At 38.6% G+C, this 20125-nt stretch overlaps 1 long non-coding RNA gene across 1 annotated transcript in view; it reads right to left on the reverse strand.

Annotated features, from left to right (window-relative positions):
• The window catches only part of LOC105494242 (uncharacterized), a 34608-nt gene extending 19571 nt beyond the window's left edge, over nt 1-15037 (reverse strand). The window contains exon 1 of the long non-coding RNA XR_011621688.1: nt 14829-15037. This is a non-coding gene — a long non-coding RNA (uncharacterized lncRNA). The remainder of the gene's footprint in view (nt 1-14828) is intronic.
• Nucleotides 15038-20125: the final 5088 nt, after the last annotated feature.

The following is a 20125-nucleotide window of genomic DNA, read 5'->3' on the forward strand; positions in this document are numbered from 1 at the left end:
TCTACAATTATTAATTGGAATCATCTCTGTCTTTCTCTCTCCCACCTTTTCTTCCTGCCTCCCTCCCTCCCTTCCTCTTTGTTAACTTACACATGTGCACACATCTATATCTATTTGTCTCTGTGTGTGTGTGTGTGTGTGTACACATATGAGTTCATACTGACAAACCTAACTCCAGTACATTACTGCAGCTTCATTCTAAATTCCCTCCTGCTTATTTATGACTTCTTGGTCTGACAGTAAAAAGCATCATTCTCATTACCTACACTATATTTGCTAATTTTTTCAATCTAGTCTACATGTAAAGTTGTTTCAGAATTGCTAACAAATATTTCAGTGTGAAACAAATTTACTATCTAAAGTGTTTGAATATAATGTTTTTTGTCTGTAGACTTATAGTACATTGCCAAACATCATAATCCAAACTTTCTCCAAACCCATTTAGTGCAGTTATGCCATACAACCTTGGTTCCCCATGACATACTAGTTGATTGTTTTACATTTGTATACATTTAAGTTTTTGTGGTATAGAGCTTGTGAATTTTGAAAAAAACATTGTCATGTGTCAATTAATATGGTGCCATATGGAAAAGTTCCATCACCCTAAAATTCCCTATGTAGCCCTTTTATAATCCAATCCCTGATGATCACTCATCTGTTTCTGGTCCCTACAGCTCTTTCCAGAAGGCCATGAAAATTGAATTACATGATATTTAACCTTTTAAATTTGTCTTCTTCCAGTTATCAAGACTCATTTAAGATTCATCCGCTGTGCATCAAGCAATAGTTCTTCTTTGATTGCTGATATTGCATTCTGTGAATGCACACATCTTGTTTACCCATTCATCTATTGAAGAATATCTGGGTTGTTTCCATATTTTGGGAATTATGAATATGAATATTTTGGTAATTATGAATATAAATAAAGCTGCTATAAGCTTTTGTGTACATGTTTTTTGTATGAATATAAATTTTTGTCTTCTTGAGTAAATATTATGAGAGATTGTTGAATACTATGGTAAGTGTATGTTTGCCTTTGTAAAAAACTCTCAGATTATTTTCAAAATGGCTGTATAATTTTGAACTCGCACGAGCAATAAATAAAATACAGACAGTCCTCAAATGACGATGGGTCAATTTATGATTTTCAACTCTGCGATGGTGGAAACATGATACATATTCATTAGAAGCCGTAGTTTGATAACCCATACAACCTTTCTGCTTTTCACCTTCAGAACAGTATTCAATAAATTACTTGTGATATTCAACACTTCATTACAAAATAGTTTTTGTGTTAGATGACTTTGCTCACCCATAAGCCAATGTAAGTGTTCCTGAGCATATTTAAGATAGGCTAGGCTAAGGAATAATAGCTGTTTGTTAGGTTAGATGTTGATATGGTTTGGCTTTGTATCTCTACCCAAATCTAATCTCAAATTGTTATCCCCACGTGTCGAGTGAGGAACCTGTATCCTCATGTATCCAGAGAAAAAAAAAACGGTGGATCATGGGGGTGGTTTCCCCCACGCTGTTCTGATAGTAACTTCTCACGAAACCCGATGGTTTTAAAGTGTAGCACTTCCTCGCTCGCTCTCTCCTGCCACCTTGTGATGACGGTACTTGCCTCTCCTTTGCCTCCCGCCATGATTGTAAGTTTCCTGAGGCCTCCTCAGCCATTCGGAACTGTGAGTCAATCAAACCTCTTTCCTTTATAAATTACCCAGTCTCGGGTATTTCTTTACAGCAGTACAAGACGGACTAAAACAGATGTATTTAATCCATTTTTGACAGGATATTTTCAACTTATGATGGTTTTTCAAGAAGTAACTTCGTCATTAATTGAAGAGCGCTTGTATGTGTGTGTATATATAGCTCCAGGTTATCTATTTCTTTCTTAGTGAACTTTGGCAATTTATGATTTGAAAGAAATTGGGCTATTCCATCAATGTTTCCAAATTGATAGCATACGGTTGTTTGTATAGTTTCCTATTTTTCTTTCAATGTCTGTGAGTTCAGTAGTGATACGATCCCACTCGTTTCTGATATTGTTATTTTGTGCTTTCTCTGTTTTCTGTCTTTTTTTCTGGACCAGTCTTCTTTAAAGTTCATAAAATTAAATAACCAGCTTTGTTTTATTGATGTTTTCTATTGTTTTTCTGTATCTCTTTTCTTTTCTTTCTCTCTTTTTCTTTTTAGACAGGGTCTCACGCTGTCACCCCGGCTGGCATGTAGTAACATGATTATGGCTCACTGCAACCTAGACCTCCCAGGTTCCAGTGATCCTCCCACCTCAGCCTCCCAAGTAGTTGGGATGACAGACCTGCACCACCCTGCCTGGCTAACTTTATTTATTGTTTGATCGATTGATTGTAGAGATGGAGTTTCATTATGTTGTCCAGGCTGGCCTCAAATTCCTGGGCCCAAGTGATCCTCTGCTTCAGTGTTCCAAAGTATTAGGATTACAGACATGAGCCACTGCACCCAGCCTGGTGTTTTTCTTTTCTTTCTTTTTTTAAAATTTTTTAAAAATTAAAAAAATGTTTTTTGTTTGAGACAGGGTCTCACTTCATTGCCCAGGCTGGAGTGCAGTGGTTCGATCACGGCTCACTGCAGTCTTGACTTCCGAGCTCAGGTAATCCTCCCACCACAGTCACCTGAGTAGCTGGGACTACAGATGAGGGCTCACCATGCCTGGCAATTTTTTTTTTTTTTTTGTATTTTTTTGTATTTTTTATAGAGATGGTGTCTCACTATGTTTCTGAGGCTGGTCTCGAACTCCTGGACTCAAGCCATCTGCTCACTTCAGCCTCCCAAAGAGTTGGAATTACAGGCATGAGTCACTGTGTCTGGCCCTGACTTTATTCTTTTCTAATAAAAGCACTTAAAACTGTATGTTTCTTGCTAAACACTTTGTAATTGCATTTTGCATAATTCAACATGTGGTGCTTCATTTTCATTAAATTCAAAGTATTTTTTTAAATTTCCCTTGAGTCTTTTTTTGACCCATGGATTATGTTTTTTATTATTATTATTTTGGAGTCTTGCTCTGTCACCCGGGCTAGAGTACAATGGCACAATCTTGGCTCACTGCAGCCTCCGCCCCTCGGGCTCAAGCAATTCTCCTGCCTCAGCCTCCTGACTAGCTGGGATTACAGCCACACACCACCGTACCCAGCTAATTTCTGTATTTTTAATAGAGATGGCGTTTCACCTTGTTGCCCAGGATGGTCTTGAACTCCTGACCTCAGGTGATCCACCCACCTCAGGCTCCCAAAGTGCTGGGATTATAGGCATGAGCCGCCGTGCTTGGCCAGCAGTGTACTTTTTAATTGCAAAATATTAATAGAATTTCTAGCTATTTTTTGTCATTATTGATTTTTAGTTTAATTTTATTCTATTTGTATAATTTCTATTATTTTAAATTTGTTGAGGTCTGTTTTGTAACCCAATACTATTTTGGTGAATGTTCCATGTGCACTTGCACTTGAACATAATGTGTATTCTGCTCTTATTGAGTAAAACATTCTATTAATATCAATCAGGACAACTTGACTGATAATGTTGTTTAGGTTATTTACATCCTTACTAATTTTTGATTAGATGTCATATCAAATATTCAGAGAAGAATGTTGAACCTTCCAATTATAATTGTGGATTTCTCTGTCTCCTCTCAGAACTACCAGTTTTGGCCTCACGTGTTTTCAAGTTAGGTTATTTGGTACAACTATATTTAGGGTTAGTTTGTTTTCTTGTAGAAATTACCTTTTTATTGTTACATAATATACATCTTCTTCTCTGATAAATCCTGCTTGTTCTGAAGTTTACTTTGTTGGATATTAATATATAGCAAAGCTCCTATTTTGTTTTTGTTAGTATTTTTATGGTATATCAGTCTTCATTCTTTTAACTTATTTATGCCTTTATATTAAAAGTGAGTTTTTCATAGATGCCATAAATGTAGGTCTTGCTTTTATTAAAATCTAATCTGACAACTCTGTCTTTCAATTAATGTGCTTATTCACACTATTTACATTTAAATCGTTTATTGATTTGGTTGAATTAACCCTATTTTACTAGCTATTTTATACTGGTTCTAATAATTTTTTGCTTCTTGTGTCTTTTTTATCTTCTGTAGGTTTACTTAAGCATTTTATATATCTTCCTTTTGTCTTCTCTACTGACTTATTTAGTTTCTTATTTTAACATTTTTAGTGGTTAACCTAGAGTTAACAATATTTGATCCTAAAACATTTGCCTGAGGTAGTGATCTCAAAATAAACACCATGTACAGATATGTTAATAATTACATCTCCTGTGAAGATTAATAATTATTATAATGCTTAATATAATATTTATAATACTTATTATAATAATTATTAAAACAAGTATTATAACAAATATGTTAATAATTCTTCACAGGAAACATTTTTAATTTCTCTAAATGCCTAACCACATATCAAAGGTTGAGTCAACTGTGGCACACCCTTTGGTGAGATGATTACCCAATATTACAAAAATGATTACAGGGCAGATGTTAAGATAGTTTTAAACAAAAGTGTTTGAAGCTTCAGATATAAACAAAGAAAAATAGGTTTAACCTGTGCTGAGTAACGGCTGTGACCTCTTAGCTCTCCTTACCTACAGAATGCCAGTAGTGACATAGTTTCTCACCAGGTTTACTGTCTGTAGGACTAAGTAAATTACTAATGAAAGTGTTTGAACATTCTGGCTAGGTCAGGGAAGGAAGGGAGTGCATATTAGTTTTTTTTTTTTCTGTGTGAGATGCATTATGGGCTGAAAAAAATTTCTGACAAGTCCTTGGTTTGGAACCAAGCTCTACCACTTATTAGTTATACAAACTTGTTCAGGTTTTTGAAATTTTATGTGAGTTAGTTATTTGGTCTAAGTGGAAATAAGCTACCCATTAACAGGGTTGATAAGGGGATCAGGTGCAGAGAAAGGGATAAATTAGTTTGGCTACTCAATTAGCTTTACGGAATAAATGTATCATTGTCTTCTCCTTAGGACGTGGTTCTGTAGGTGCTGACCACAAACAGACAAAGCAATAATCACTCTTGTCTATTGGGTAAAAAATAATACTAGGATATACTGAAGGCTTATTATTTGCCAAGTTCTTGGTGTGCATGTGAGAATTTCATGCCAGCCACAGCTACAAAAAACAAAAACAATCAAACCTATATATTTTAAGTAAAAAACAAAATGATAGAGTTGGGTGCCTTGTAGTGATGCAGTACCCAGTCTTTCAAGATTCAAAAAAGGCTTGAGGTTCATTGCAATAAGTTGTGTATATCCAGAAAGAATCTCAGAAAAGGCCTTAATGAAAGTCATTCCTTTTAAAGAACTTGGGAAGAGAGGGAGGGGAGGTGCTTGGATATGAACCTTTGAACAGCTCTTTTGAATGAAGCAAAGCTGGTCCTCTTTAGGTAATTACATTCCACAAAGGAAATCTGGCTTCATTTGCTTTAGCATATTTTTTTTAAAATTATTTTTAGGAACACAAAAGCAAGGAAGTTTCTAACTTCCATTTACTTCTTTCATGACTTGTCTTTGTCCCATTCTCTTTTCTGCCTGCACCTGTGGCTTAGTGCAAAAGATCACTTGTCTGCAGTGCAGAGGGGAAATTCTCTGCTCTCTGCCTGGCTGGGGTTTTCCTGAATGAGGGAATGGGGTGAGATGTTGAGGGCATTTGCCCATACATGGAAACAAAGCCTTTATCTACCTAAAGTGGCGAGGCAAAGAGGTGGTTTTTATATGCATTGCAATTGCCACTTTACTTTTTTCATTAAAAGTGAGTCTAACCTTTTAAAATATATCATTTATAGTAGACTGGGACAGTTCAGTTGTCTTTGCTGGTGGTTTAATAGCCAGAGGACAGAATATGAGGTTGAATTTTTTGTTTACATTAGGGTAAAGGGCAAAATGAATCTTTTAACATAGTTTAACAAAATTTTACAAAGAACACTGGGCTTTCAGTGACTAGATTTGTTTTTTTACAGATTCATTAAATTTAAAAATAAAAATTCCATCTCATCATCAGAATTATTTCATATATGTGGATATATAAACATATATGTAATAACCTATGCATACAAATGTCTAGTCAATTTATGCTCTTGAGAACTCAAGCAAACTTTTGGAGCTTGAGTTTGGGAGTTGAGCTGCGTGAAGTTGAGTAACTAAGACACCTAGAACAGTTGTATCCTTTGTTAGTCCAGTTAATAAGAAGAAGTTTTATAAATATTAATTTGAAAGGCTTCAAGTTGATGGTAGGACGTTTCTGAGTTGAGTTCCCAGCTCCACATTGTCTAGCCGTGTGATTTCAGGTGATCTGCTAGATATGTGCTGAGCTTCACATTCCTTATATCTAAAGCCAGGGGTGTGGTGTCTACCATGTTTATCATGAGGGTTTTCTCAGCTATAAATATCTATGAACACTTAAAAAGTTATTATTAGTGCATCAGATGATTAAATTCTTAATGGAATATAAGTTTTTAGTCTATGGATTTCCATTCCTGTAAAGCCTTTATGTTCTTTCATGTGAAATATTAACAAATAATGCCTGCCCCTGAGCCAGTCTTGAAGAAGTGCGAGAAGGGCTGTAAATGAGATTCCATAGGGGATCCATATTGTGAACCAGCATCAACGATGTGTGTGTGTATGAGCGTGTGTGTGTGGATATGTGTGTGTGGATGCACATTTTATTCAATAAGCCGGAACCAATGTTAAAAGTCTTTTTTTTCCCATCAAAAAGCTTTGAAGAAAGCTTCAAAGTTTTTGGTGTTCTACATGATATTGTCACATATGAAATAGCAAGATGCAGAAAATGTTTAAAACAATGCTACCTCCTCAGTGTGTGTGTGTGTGTTCTTTTATTAGGAAAATATGGGAGAAAACACAGAAGATAAGTGGTTCAAATGAATTAACTGAAGTTATTCTAAGAGAGTTAAGACAAAGAGATGCACAAAGATAGGGGAAGAGTAGAAGCAAACAAAAAGAAAATAGAAAATAGAAACCTTAGACTAAAAAGGAACAGCATGATAAATATCTTGGTTTTACTTTTGCAATTATGCAAACTACTGTGTCTGTATACACATGAAGAAATTGAATACAACAAAATATACCAAATCTGCCTCTTTGACACAGAGCTCAGTAAAGCCCCTATGGGAAAGAAACGGAGGTGACCTCAGCAAAGGGAGAACCCTCAGGAAGAGGAAAACTGGAGAGTAAAGAGCAGCAAGGCAGGTGCCAGGCCCTGGGAAAAATTCATTAGAAGTAAGTCTATCCCGGCCCGGTGGGAGTGGAAGTTTTCGAGTTCTACTGGGAATAAAATCTCTTGACCTCAGAGAGGTGACGTCACCGAGGCATGTGAGGAATAGTAACAGTGTGGGATCCAGATGAGTTTCACCTTCACTGGCACAAGGCGAATAGAACGAATGGATGCACAGTCCAAACAGGAAAAAGGGAGCTTTACCAAGCCCTGCCTGGCTGCAGAAGGGGCTGAAAGGTGCTGGTGGGGGAGGGTTTTCTTCAAGGCCCAGGAGGATCCATCTGAACAACAAAAGAACATGAGAAACTGAAATCAAACACATCCTTCCTGAGCCAACACCACTGCTACAGAGGATTTTTAGTTCTGTGCTTTTTAAAAAGTTAATACCAAATAGCAATTATGACTACTTTCTATGGATGACATTTGTTAGGAGCTGCGTGCAAGGCCGCGTAGTGTTTGCTCACTGCTTCCTTTTGCCTCTCAATCTTGCTTCTGGGATAATTTTTCTTCTTCATGAAGCACCTGCTTCTTTGAATGCAATGCTTTTAAAAATTCTTTCCATTTTTTGGATTATATTTGAATATCTTTATTTCACTCTTTGAACGATATTTTTCTTTGTACACATACTAGGTTGACGGTTATTTTCTCTCACGTGTTTTTGAAGATAATATTGGACCGTTTTCTTTCTTCCATTGTTGATATTGAGAAATCTATATTTATCTTGCCTTTTTTTTTGTTTGTTTAAGTCCTCTGTTTTTCCTACCTGGCTATTTTTGAGATTTCTTCCTGTATTCTACAGTCTTAACACAGTGTAGTTAGTGGCAGGTTTTTTATTTTTTATCTTCTCTGGTATGGTATGCGTTGATCTGTATAATCCTGTTTTTCTTTATTAGTTATAGAAAACTTCCAGCGTTGAGCTCTTGAAGATTGCCTCACCTCTGTTTTCTCTGCTCTCCCCTTCTAAGACTCTGATGAGGCCTGTGTTCAAATGTGACAGTCATCAGGCCAGCTCATCAAATGTGTGCAGCTGACTGCTCTGAACACTAGCAGGGTTGCCCTTTCTGGCTTCTTTGGGTTGCCTGGGGCCATGTGCCTATTGCTAGCTAATGACCTGTAGGCTACAATGGTGCATTGGCTTTCAGCCTGGAGCATTTCTCAGCCATTGTGAACCTTCCTGAACCCCTTTTACCAGGGTGAACAACAATGCTCCAAGTTGTGGTAGCTTGAGCCTTGGGTCCCAGAAGAAAGACAACAGGGAACATAGCCTCGAAGGGCTCATAATAGACTTGTAGAGTGGGCAGTAAATTACATTTGGTTGATTCAAGGCACTGAGATATTGGGACTATTTGTCACTATAGTTTTACAAGATGTAGCCAAGCCAAGAGACTATCTCATTATATCATTCATATCCATTCATGTCTATTTTATGTATTTCATCTTATTGCACATAATTTCTTTTCCTATATCATCTATTTTCACTAGATATTGAGTTATACATAAATGTATTTAACAGTTATATTAACATTTCTACATGCTTTTTTTCTTAATAGTCTCATGTTGATTGATCATTTTTTAAATTATGCATTTGAAACATTTGTATGTATTTGAAAATCTCCAACTCTGTATGTCTTAGGGATCAAACCTGTTATTTGTTGTTTCTGTTGACACTTAATCCTAGTGGTTTTTGCTTTCTCTGGATTTTGTGAAATTTGGTTACTACCTCTTTGCTTAATCTTGGCGGTGAGATCCCTGTGGACCTAAATTGCAGAGAAGTGTTTCCCAGTATAGACTGGTTTCTACTTCTAGAAGGAAACTTGACCACCTCAGTCTGTGTGCAAGCCTTGACTCAGCTTTCTGGTCAACCTTTCCCTTGTCCTTGTTGCTCGCTCCAAGGTTCAATTTGTTGGTTGCTATAGACATCTCTGCTAAGGCAACTCAGCCTCTTTTGGATTCCTGCAGATCTGGCTCTAGTCAATTCCACCTTCTTGATGTCCCAGTTTCAGCTCATTATAATATGTGCGGGGGTGTGTGTTGTTTGCTTTGTTTGGATGAGGTGGGAACTTGGAGTATATGTTTTTGTCTGCCTTCTTTCATTCAGCATAATTTATTCTGAGATTTATCCACGTTGTATTTCATTGTGTGAATATATCATTGTTTTCATTCATCTATTGATGAACATTTTGGTTGTTTGCAGTTATTTGATATTTCAAATAAAACTGTTGTAAATCCCCATGTATTAGTTTTTATGTAGACATAATTTAATTTTTTCTGGAGTAAATCTAGAAGTGGAGTGACTGAGTCTTATAGTAGTTGTATATTTAACCTGATAAGAAAAAAAAAAAAACAGTTTTCAAAAGTGCTTGTACCACTTTACATTTTTACTATCAGTATATAAAATTTCGGCTAGGCACGGTGGCTCATGCCTGTAATCCCAGCACTTTGGGAGGCCGAGGTGGGCGTATCACGAGGTCAGGAGATCGAGACCACCCTGGCGAACACGGTGAAACCCCGTCTCTACTAAAAATACAAAAAAATTAGCCAGGCGTGGTAGTGGGCGCCTGTAGCCCCAGCTTCTAGGGAGGCTGAGGCAGGAGAATGGCATGAATCCGGGAGGTGGCGGAGCTTGCAGTGAGTGGAGATTGCACCACTGCACTCCAGCCGGGGCGACAGGGCGAGACTCCGTCTCAAAAAAAAAAAAAAAAATTCTAGCTCTTTCATATTCTTGTCAACATTTGGTATGGGCAGTCTTTTTGGTTTCAACCATTCTAATAGGTATGTAGTGTGATCTCATGGTAGTTTTAACCTGCATTTTGCTGATGACTAATGACATTGAGCATGTGAGTACTTGTCATCTGGATATCTTATTTGATGAAGTCTCTGTCCATATGTTCTGGCCACTTTTTGAATGGGGTTAATTTTTCCTCTTATTATTGAGTATTAAAATTTCTTTATACATCCTGGATTCAGGCTCTTTATCAGACATATTATTTATAAATATCATCTCATCTTTGAATTTGTAGTTTGAGCTCATTTTACTCTTTAATGTTTTAGCACATTCAAAAAAGGAACTGAATTTTTAATGTTGATAATATCCAATCTATCATTTCTTTTATGAATTATGCTTTTGGTGTTGTATCTAAAAGACCTCTGCCTAACCCAAGGTCACAAAGATTTTCTCCTATATTTACTTCTAGAAGTTTTATAGTTTTAGGTTTTACATTTAAGCCTCAGACCAGAGGACTCGATTCTTGTTTTACTGAGTAATTGTGGACAAGTCACTGTGTTAAATTGAATTCTACTTTCCTCAAAGTTTGGTAAGTGCATTGGGAGTGAGGGCAGTTGAAGGGAGAACAAAATAGGTCAGAGAGCAGCACAGGGCAGGTAGCATGCCAAGCTGTGTCTTGTGCCGGCCACTTTTCTCTATGTGCTGTAAGTTGTTTAGGGAAGTATGGCAGCAACAACAAACACCAAGCTGCTTTCAGGACAGTGTAACCTCAGGGGGGAAAAAGCAATTTTTAAGCCATAAAGCATTTTTAAATTTAATTTTTATTGATATATAATAGCTGCACATATTTTCAGGGTGCATGTGATAATTTAGTACATTGTATAATTAGTAAATATCCAATCAGTATAATTAGGATATCCATCACTTTAAATGTGTGTCTTTTCTTTATGCTAGAAACATTCAAATTATTCTCTTCTAGCTATTTTAAAATATGCAATAAATTATTGTAAGCCACAGTCACCTTGCTGATCTATCAAACACTAGGTCTTACTACTTCTATCAAATTGTATATTTGTGCCTATTAATTTACCTCTCTTCATTTCCCCCACCCTTCTTACCCTCTGATAACCACCAATCTACTCTCTATCTCCATGAGTTCCACTTTTTTAGCTTGGACTGTGAATGAGAACATGTGATGTTTGTTTCTGTGTTTGGCTTTTTTACTTAACGTAATGACCTTCAGCTCCATCCATGTTGTTGCAAATGACAGAAGTACAATGCTGCAAACTTGCAGTTCCAGCTAACTTGGGAGGTTGAGGTGATGATCAGGAGTTGGTGCCCAGGAGTTAGTGTCTAGCCTGGGTAACATAGGGAGATTCTATCTCTTAAAAAAAAAAAATCACAGAAAGACATGTATCCCATCTCCTGACCCATAATATGGATTTTTAGTGTATGAACTAGTTTCAGTGTGTTTGCTCCTCAGGTGGGTGTATGAGTACCTCCCCACTCCAAGCTTTCATCTTCCCAGTGTCTGCCTCTCTAGAACGCCACCATCTGAGGGAAGGACTCCATGCAGTTTGCAGCTCCCTATGCATTTAAAACCCAGCCGCAAATGTCTAAATTAGGAAGGTCTGATCCATAGTCTTTACAAATGGCCTGAAATCATGATGTAGCAAAAATTACTTCTAAATCTTAATAGTGCTCTGTTCCTTTCTGTAACCTCCTTTCTGTGTGCGTGCAAGGCACTGCAGGATTAAATGTTTGGATGTTGTTAGAGCAGCAAAATAAAACTAATTATTTCTGCAGTGGCATTTTGGCTTGTATGAACATGAACATGAAAAAGCTATCTTTTATACATTTCTCAACTGGTGCATTACAATCCTTTATATTCAGCAATTTCTGTCTGAACAAAAAACAAAGGGGCAGGTATAGTGGTGCATGCCTATAATTTCAGGATTTTGGAAGGTCAAGGTGGGAGGATTGTTGAGACCAGGATTTTGAGACCAAACTGGGCAACATAGCGAGGCCTTGTTTCTACAAAAAATAAAGTAAAAATATTAGCTAGGCATGGTGGCACACGCCTGTAGTCCCAGCTACTCAGAAGGTTGAGGTGGGAGGATCGTTTGAGCCCAGGTGGTCAAGGCTGCAGTCAGCCATGACAGAACCATTGCACTCCACCCTTGGCAACAGAGCCAGACTCTGTCAAAAAAAAAAAAAAAAAAAAAAAAAAAAGGTTGAAATTGCAACATGAGAATGTGAAGGAGCAATTTGCCAGTCTTTATCTTTCTATAGCATGCCTTTTCTCTGAGGTGGTCAGCCACCAACCATTGACAGTACTTACGTGACAGATACCAGCTCAACTCCAGGCAAGGAACAAGATAGAGGATAGTTCTCACCACCCTTCCAAGTGACAGTGATGACTTAACAACCACCAGTGGAAAAGTCATTTTAAATAATATCTATTTTAGAATTTAGAAAATTGAAGCTCTGAGAATTTAACTAACTTGCTCCAAGTCATGCAGTAAAAATGACAGAGCTGGGACATGAACTCAGGTAATATAGTCGAAATCTGGTGCCTGAAAAGAGAGTGTACCAAAATGATTGAGCTTATTTTCACTTGGCTTTTTTTAAAAAATGGATTTATATCTGGGTAGTAGAAAGAACTTGAAGAATCAATGCACCAAGATTTGAGGCCTTCCATGGATTATTTGCCGAATGGGGATATCATTTCTCTGTTGTGTGCTTTTGCTTTATTATAAAAAGCAATCTTTTATTTTATTTTTGATTTTTTTTTTCCAGAGTCTGGCTCCGTCACCCAGGCTGGAGTGTAGTGGCACAATCTTGGCTCACTGCAACCTCCACCTCCCAGGTTCAAGCAATTCTTCTGCCTCAGCTTCCCGAGTAGCTAGGATTACAGGCACCCGCCACTACACCCAGCTAATTTTTGTATTTTTAGTAGAGACGGGCCATGCTCGCCATGCTGGCCAGAGTGGTCTCGAACTCCCGACCTCAGGTGATCCGTCCGCCTCGGCCTCCCAAAGTGCTGGGATTATAGGTGTAAACCACCGAGCCTGGCCAATAGTCTTTAAATATACTCCTGACGATGTAGCTGGGGTGTACCTTATGTGTTAGGCAACCAAAGAATATATTTTTTGACATTTTTCTCTTATATGTGCCAAATTAGTTTCAGTAATAGACATGAAATAATCAATCATCATTATAATTTTCTAGATTCATCCTTTAATGATGAAATAAGTTTTCGAAAGGATAGACGTCATTTAAAAATCCATTCTTCAAATTCAGTAAAATATTTAATATAGGAACTTACTTTAATATTAAACATAAAAATATTTAATATAGACATTTGCTCCTCCTCAACAAGGAGGTCACACCTCCCAGATTGTGCTCCAGGTTCACAGGGCCAGAGGAAGACTGAGATTGCTTCTCCACCCTGATGGTCACTGTGTCATCATCGCTGATTAGAACGTCCCGCTTAAAACTCAGGGATGTGTTGTACCCCAGGGTTTGGGCACACAAATTGCGCTCAAATGGAACCCAAAGGATTTCTACCCCTTACAAATTTATTCTAGAAGTGAGCAGGTGTAGCTGAATCCTCCAGCTACGTAGCTGGGAGCAGTTATTTAGGTCATAGGCCAACAACATCTCTTTGGGATGAAGGAGCATTTTATCACCGGTGTTGTTTAGAATCTCTGGCAAACACTGGTGATGAAAACCAGGCTGATTTTTACAGGGTTTTATGATTGTCTTAAAGTTTTCTGCAGACAATGTACCCCTTACTGCCTGCACCCACAGTGGGAGGCATGCCCACTGCCCTGCCATTGGTACAACGTTGCACAGAATCCCACTTTTGTATGATTTCATTGTGCTAAATGCCTGTGTTGCTGGAAACCTTTTAGGTCAGCTTTATTCCGACATGCAATCATTATACCTCGGCCCCTGTCTAGGAAGCTTTAGAGAAGAGGGTTCAGGAGTGAGGCTTGGGCTCCTGAGCCCATTGCTTTAAGTGGTGTTGACATGTTTGATAAGACCCCCTCCTGCTGGGTCAGCAGTAGCCTCCAGTGCTGGCACTAAAGACTTGAAAATGAATGTCCCGCTTCACAGAGAAGGGTCCACATTAAATGTGTAACTAGGAGGAAGTAGGTCCTTTATTCAGCCTCTGGATCCTAAAGTGCTGCTGACCCGACCTGCTTTTCTTCCAGTGGCAGTTCAGATTCAACAAGCAGGAACTGAGTGTTGACTTTCTGCACTTAACCTCTGTTAATCAAGGTTTTATAAACTCTAAAAAGGAAGGAACTGGTATTTAGTGAATACCTACCCTGTTGCATGGGGACTGTAATTCCCCCTTTTTTAAGAGACTAAGTTGAGGCTTTCGGTTTTCAGGGCTACCTGGTTAAGAATAGAAGTCTCCCAGATGTCCAGACGCCAGGACTTGGTGCCACTGAGATGGCTCAGTTGGGACACACAGTCAGCACACTCAACCCAAAGCTGTCCCTGGAAATGGCCCCACTTGCTTCAGGGTGTGGTGCAAAACGTTGATTTAATCTGGGAAGCTGCTCTCTGGCTTTAGGCCAGAGGAGCGACCCACCCAGCCAGCGAGGAGCCAGGCCACCATTACTCAGACCTCTCCTTTCTGGAGAGGGATCGCACAGCTGGCTCTGTCAGGCGTGGCTCGCAGGACTGCCAGAGTCATTCTGATCCCATTACCTGGGATTAGAATGATCAGAATGATTGCCCATATTATTCCAGAGGCCCCTGATCTCAGCCCACAACTCCAGCCAAATACATGCATCTCACCTGCACGACATCTCTCAAGGAGGCTGTGAAAGGGATTTTGTCTCTTATGTGTGGGTGGATGGGTGATGCAACAAGAATACCCAGGGAGTGATTGATCATAGTTCTTGGTCACCTGAAAGTCAATCTGTTTCCTTGGTAGGCTGGATTCTACTGAGTAAGGACATCATGTAACTCTGTGCCTTGATTTTCTAGAAAAAGAAAGCAAAACAAAACCAAGAACACAAATAAAACAATGATCAAACCGAATTAATGAATTAGTGACTTATTCCTTAAATGTGTCATTTGAGAATCCTGAGCCCATTCTGATCTGGTCTAGGATAAACAGTCACCCCTCTTACTTGTCCATCTGCTTAACAAAACTGGCAGGTTACGTGCAGTGTTATTTTTAATCATTCATACTAAAACTTGATGTGTGAGAGCAATATACTAATAGTTTCAGGGAACACTGACTCAGCCACAGTCAAAGCCCTTGGGGTTTGAAATCTAAAAATAATAAACATGCTTTAAGAGTAAATTCCTTGATACAAAGAACAAGCTGTTTCTTAGTTCAGCATCTGGGATTACCCATCCTTTGCTGTAAAGAAGCATTCGTTTTCCCAGTAAACAGGGGCTCCCGTGGCCTCTGTCAACAGAGCTCATAACCTGGAGCCTGTGGGACCGGCACAAACAGGCCATAAACCCCACACTTCACATGACTATTGCCAATCCATCCCAGAACTGCCAGTTCAGGAGAGGAAGAATGAGGAAGTTGCTGTTTGGTCCGTCTTCTTTTTTCCTTTGTATTTGTTACTGTTGTAGGATTTATTTATAACTGTACCTGTTTTATTCCTATTTGAGTTTGAAATTTGGGCTGGAAATTAAAAATTAAAAAGCCTCAATAGTGAATAGATCAAAGATGTACTTTTCATTCCTTCTGACATCTCAATTGCTATAGACAAGAAAACACACATAAAAAAAATACCTCTATTCTGCACAGAAATAGCCTCAATTTTAAGTATTGGAGAAAGAAAACAGCCACATACACTCAGAAAGTTAGATGTGGCTAACTTTACTTACAGACTATGTTCATTTCTAAATGGTTCAGTTATAAAGTTATACTGACAATGGCTGGGGGTACTGGACATTCTCTAACAGCCAACTGTTGGGTCTTGCTTAAGATGCATTTGGGAAAAGGATCTGTTCTCTGGATCCATTTGTCTATTTCTCACTTTATTTTTCTTTCATTTTCTCTGATGAAGTTTTATATGCTACCCGCAAAAGTCTATTTTAAAAACATAGTATTTTTAATAAAACTGTTTGTTTAAAGTAGAAAATTCAAGTGTCATAAAATAATGTACTAAAAAAGTATTTCTTCTCCCCCGACCCCACACCAGGCTCACTAAGGGAGTCCCCCATGATCGTCCTCCTGCTGTCTTTGTACCCTTGCAGACATGAGTGCACAGGCATTTATGTGACAAAACTTGCCACCCCACTTCTTTACACACTTTTTCCACTTACCTCCTTTCCCTTAATCTCTACGATTTCTTTCCTTTCATCACTTGGAGAACATTTTAATGTCTATATTGTGTTTCATGGTTTCAACGAACTCTATTTAGCCACGATTTATAACCTACTGCTGAACACTGAGGATGTTCTCCAGTCATTTTCTACCACACTGAATTCGGTGAATGTGTACACGTCCGTACACATGTGTGAGCACATATGTGCACATATGCAGCTCGACTTGTTAAAAGTGAAATGATAAAGGTGATGCACGCTTATTTTCCACATGGCTAGAATTTCATGTCGGATGAAACTGCCAGCACTGCCACATCAACTGCAAATAGGTGTGCAGTGAACGCTCACAACTGAACATTTATATCCGAGGTTCCTCTTTTCCAATAACTTCAAAAGAAAAGTGAATTACTAAACATATTGGTGTCTACAGTCTGAGAGGAGGAGCATGATATTTTGTCCTTGTTTCAGTTATGAGCCAGGTTCTGTCATCTAGCAAAGCTTCAAGTGGCATTTGGATTTTCTTTTCAGGAAATTGTCTATTTAACGCACCTTGCCCATTTTGCTGTAGTTTCTTGTCCCCCACCTTTTGAATATCTCTAAAAACATCCACACACAGACACCCTCTCTTTCTTCCCTTTTTCTGCTATGCTGGAAGAAAAAAATGACAGCGTGCATTTTATTTATACATTTAAGGAAAACATCCTCCTACTCAAACTAAATTTATAAAAATGACCCATGTTTTCATGTTTTCTTACTTGTATGGCTTATTGTGTTCTTCTGATGTAAACAGGCAATCCAACCAGAGTTTACTTGGTTTTAAGGAGTATTGTAAGGATGCAACTTCATTTTCTTCCATATATATTTCCATTGCCAACAATGAAATAATCCATCTTTTCCTTTTGATTTAGAATGTAATATCTATCATATATAATTTCTAATATTAATTTAGTTCTATTTCTGTATTCTGTATTTTCTTTCATTGATTTCGGTAGTCTTTGAATAAAATTGTTGTATTCTAGATTTGTTTTATTATGTGATGAGGCTTGTGCCTGTCTTCCGATTGCTTTTATCTTTTGGATATTTTGTAGACATTCTTTCATCCTAATTTTTCCATATGAACTTTGAATTATGTATTAAAAATGTTCTTTTATTACCATTATTGGTAGCATTTTTATTTTTAGATTAAAGATAAATTATGTATTTTTTGAGATTCAATCTTCTCATTAAACAGCTTACATCTTTTAATTACTGAATTTGTTAATCTTTGTGTTGCTCCATTAGTTTTTTAAAGCTCTCTACTTACAGATCTTACATATTTCTTATAAAATTATCTGCAGGTGGGCTTGACTGAGATCAATGCCTGAGACTTGTCCTTCTTGAGAAACGGATGTCTGCTGCCCACTTGTGAGAATGGCTTGCAGCCGAACATAAGGCTGTGGGCCCAGGTAGGCACCAGAGGGCTCATCAGCCCATTGTCGCCCACTTCAGGCTGCTGAGATCCCACCCACTTTATCTTGTCAGGAGAGAAGGCTGGTTCTTCCCCAGTCATCAGGGACCAGTGTCACCCTTGCAGAGTATATGAGCGCTGAGGGTCAACTCCTCTGCTTTAGGGTCCCCACGAGCTTGTCAAACAGCTCTTGTCATTCACCTGTGAGTGCTCAGTTGAAGCATTTCATCACTATTGAAGTTTATGACAAATGGATGGGTGCCTGCCAAACACAACTAGAAACCACAGGAAGATCGGGAGGGAGGGAAGGAGGTAGGAGGCTGTTTAGGACCTCAGGACTTGAGAAAGAGCACAGGGTGGGGGTCCTGTGTCCCTCACCAGGTGGCCATTCAGACCTGATCTTTGCTGATCCCCACCTAACAACCAATGTCAGTACAGGCAGACTCCTCCTTTCCCTGGATTGTATGGAAGACCCTCTGAGAACATCAGGCAATCCTGATAACACCTTAAGGGAACTGCCAGGGAGCCCGGCCGCCAGGGGAGTTGTCCTCCTGCCCTACCAAGCAGTCATTTGTCCACCTAGAGACAACAGATGGGAAGGCAGAACAGGAAAGAGGTCCCCAGTCAGACAGCAGCCCAGCCATGAAGCCTCTGTGTCCTCATGGCCCAAGACCCTCCAGACTGTCTAGGCATGAGCGGGGGATGACTGAGGAGTTGAATTTCACCACATGCTGTCTTCCCCAATAGACAGGCTGGGGAAAACCTTTCTGCCCTTCAGGTGGCACAACAGGAACCAGTGGGAGCCCCAGCAGTACCAGATCTAGCAAGGAGACCGAAATGACACTGAAAAGCTCTGATGAGTAAACTTCCATTAGAACCACACAGCCTGCAAAGCAAGCCAGACCTAACAAAGGCAACTACTTGCTAAAGTAAAATATTTAACCAGGTCCTAGAGTTGCCTTTTATAATAGGTAAATGTGTAGGATGCAGCAAACATTACCAAGAATTAAGAAAATCATAACTGGAATGAGAAAAGACAACGAAATGATGCCCACACCAAGATTAAAGAGCTACTGGAATTATCAGATGGGGTTTTAAGGCTGTCATAAAAAATGATATGGCAATTGGCCAGGTGTGGTGGCTTACACCTGTAATCCTAACACTTTGGGAGTCCAAGGCGGTTGATTCATGAGGTCAGGAGCTTGAGACCAGCCTAGCCAACATGGTGAAACCCTGTCTCTACTAAAAATAATAATAAAAAAATTAGTGGGGCATAGTGGCAGGCACCTGTAATTCCAGCTACTCTGGGGGCTGAAGCAGGAGAATCACTTCAACCTGAGAGGTGGAAGTTGCAGTGAACCAAGACTGTGCCACTGCACTCCAGCCAGGGGACATCCCCCCATCCCCCCCAAAAAAGATATAGCAATATATTGGAAATTCTTCTTTTTAATGTTATATACTTAAGGTGTATAACATGATATTTTGATAAACAAATACATAGTTAAATGGTTACTGCAGTCAAATACATTAACATATCCATCATCTCTCATAGTTATCAGTTTTGCTGTGCATATGGTAAAAGCACCTGAAATCTACTTTCTGGACAAATTTCCAGTATACAATACAATATTATTAACTACAGCCAGTTAATGTTGTTGTTGTAACCAGATCTCTAGACTTATTCACCTCACATAACAGCAACTTTGTACCATTTGACCAGCATCTCCCCATTTATCCCACCTCTCCATCTCTGGTAACCACTGTTCTACTCTGTGCTTCTATTTATTTGCCTTTTTTAGATTTCACATATAAGTGAGATCATGAAGTATTTGTCTTTTTGTATCTGGCTTACTTCTCTTAAAATAATGTTTACCAAGACTCTTCATATTCTTCAAATGACAGAATCTCCTAGAATCTCCTCTTTAAAAAAAAAAAAAAAAAGCTGAGTAATATTCTATTGTGTGTGGAATTTCTTATCCAGAAATCTATTGATGGGTATTTAGGTTGTTGCCATATCTTGGCTATTGTGACTAATGCTACAATAAACATGGGAGTGCAGATATCTCTTCAAATCTGGTTTCAGTTTCTTTGAATATACACTCAGAATTGTGATTGCTGGGTCACATGGTAGCTTTACTTTTAGTGTTTTCGGGAACCTTCATACTATTTTCTATATTCTACATCTAGTTTGATGTAGTTCCACTTTTTAATTTTTTCTTTTATTGTCTGTTTTGTATACTCTCCCTGTATGTGAAGAGAAACTAACTCTTGTATACTGTTGGTGGAAATGTGAATTGGTGCAGCCAAAATTCACCAATTCACATTTCTACAAACAGTGAAAGTAGTTTTTCTT

This window comes from Macaca nemestrina, chromosome 4, assembly GCF_043159975.1.
Source record: "Macaca nemestrina isolate mMacNem1 chromosome 4, mMacNem.hap1, whole genome shotgun sequence".
In the NCBI taxonomy this organism is placed as follows: domain Eukaryota; kingdom Metazoa; phylum Chordata; class Mammalia; order Primates; family Cercopithecidae; genus Macaca; species Macaca nemestrina.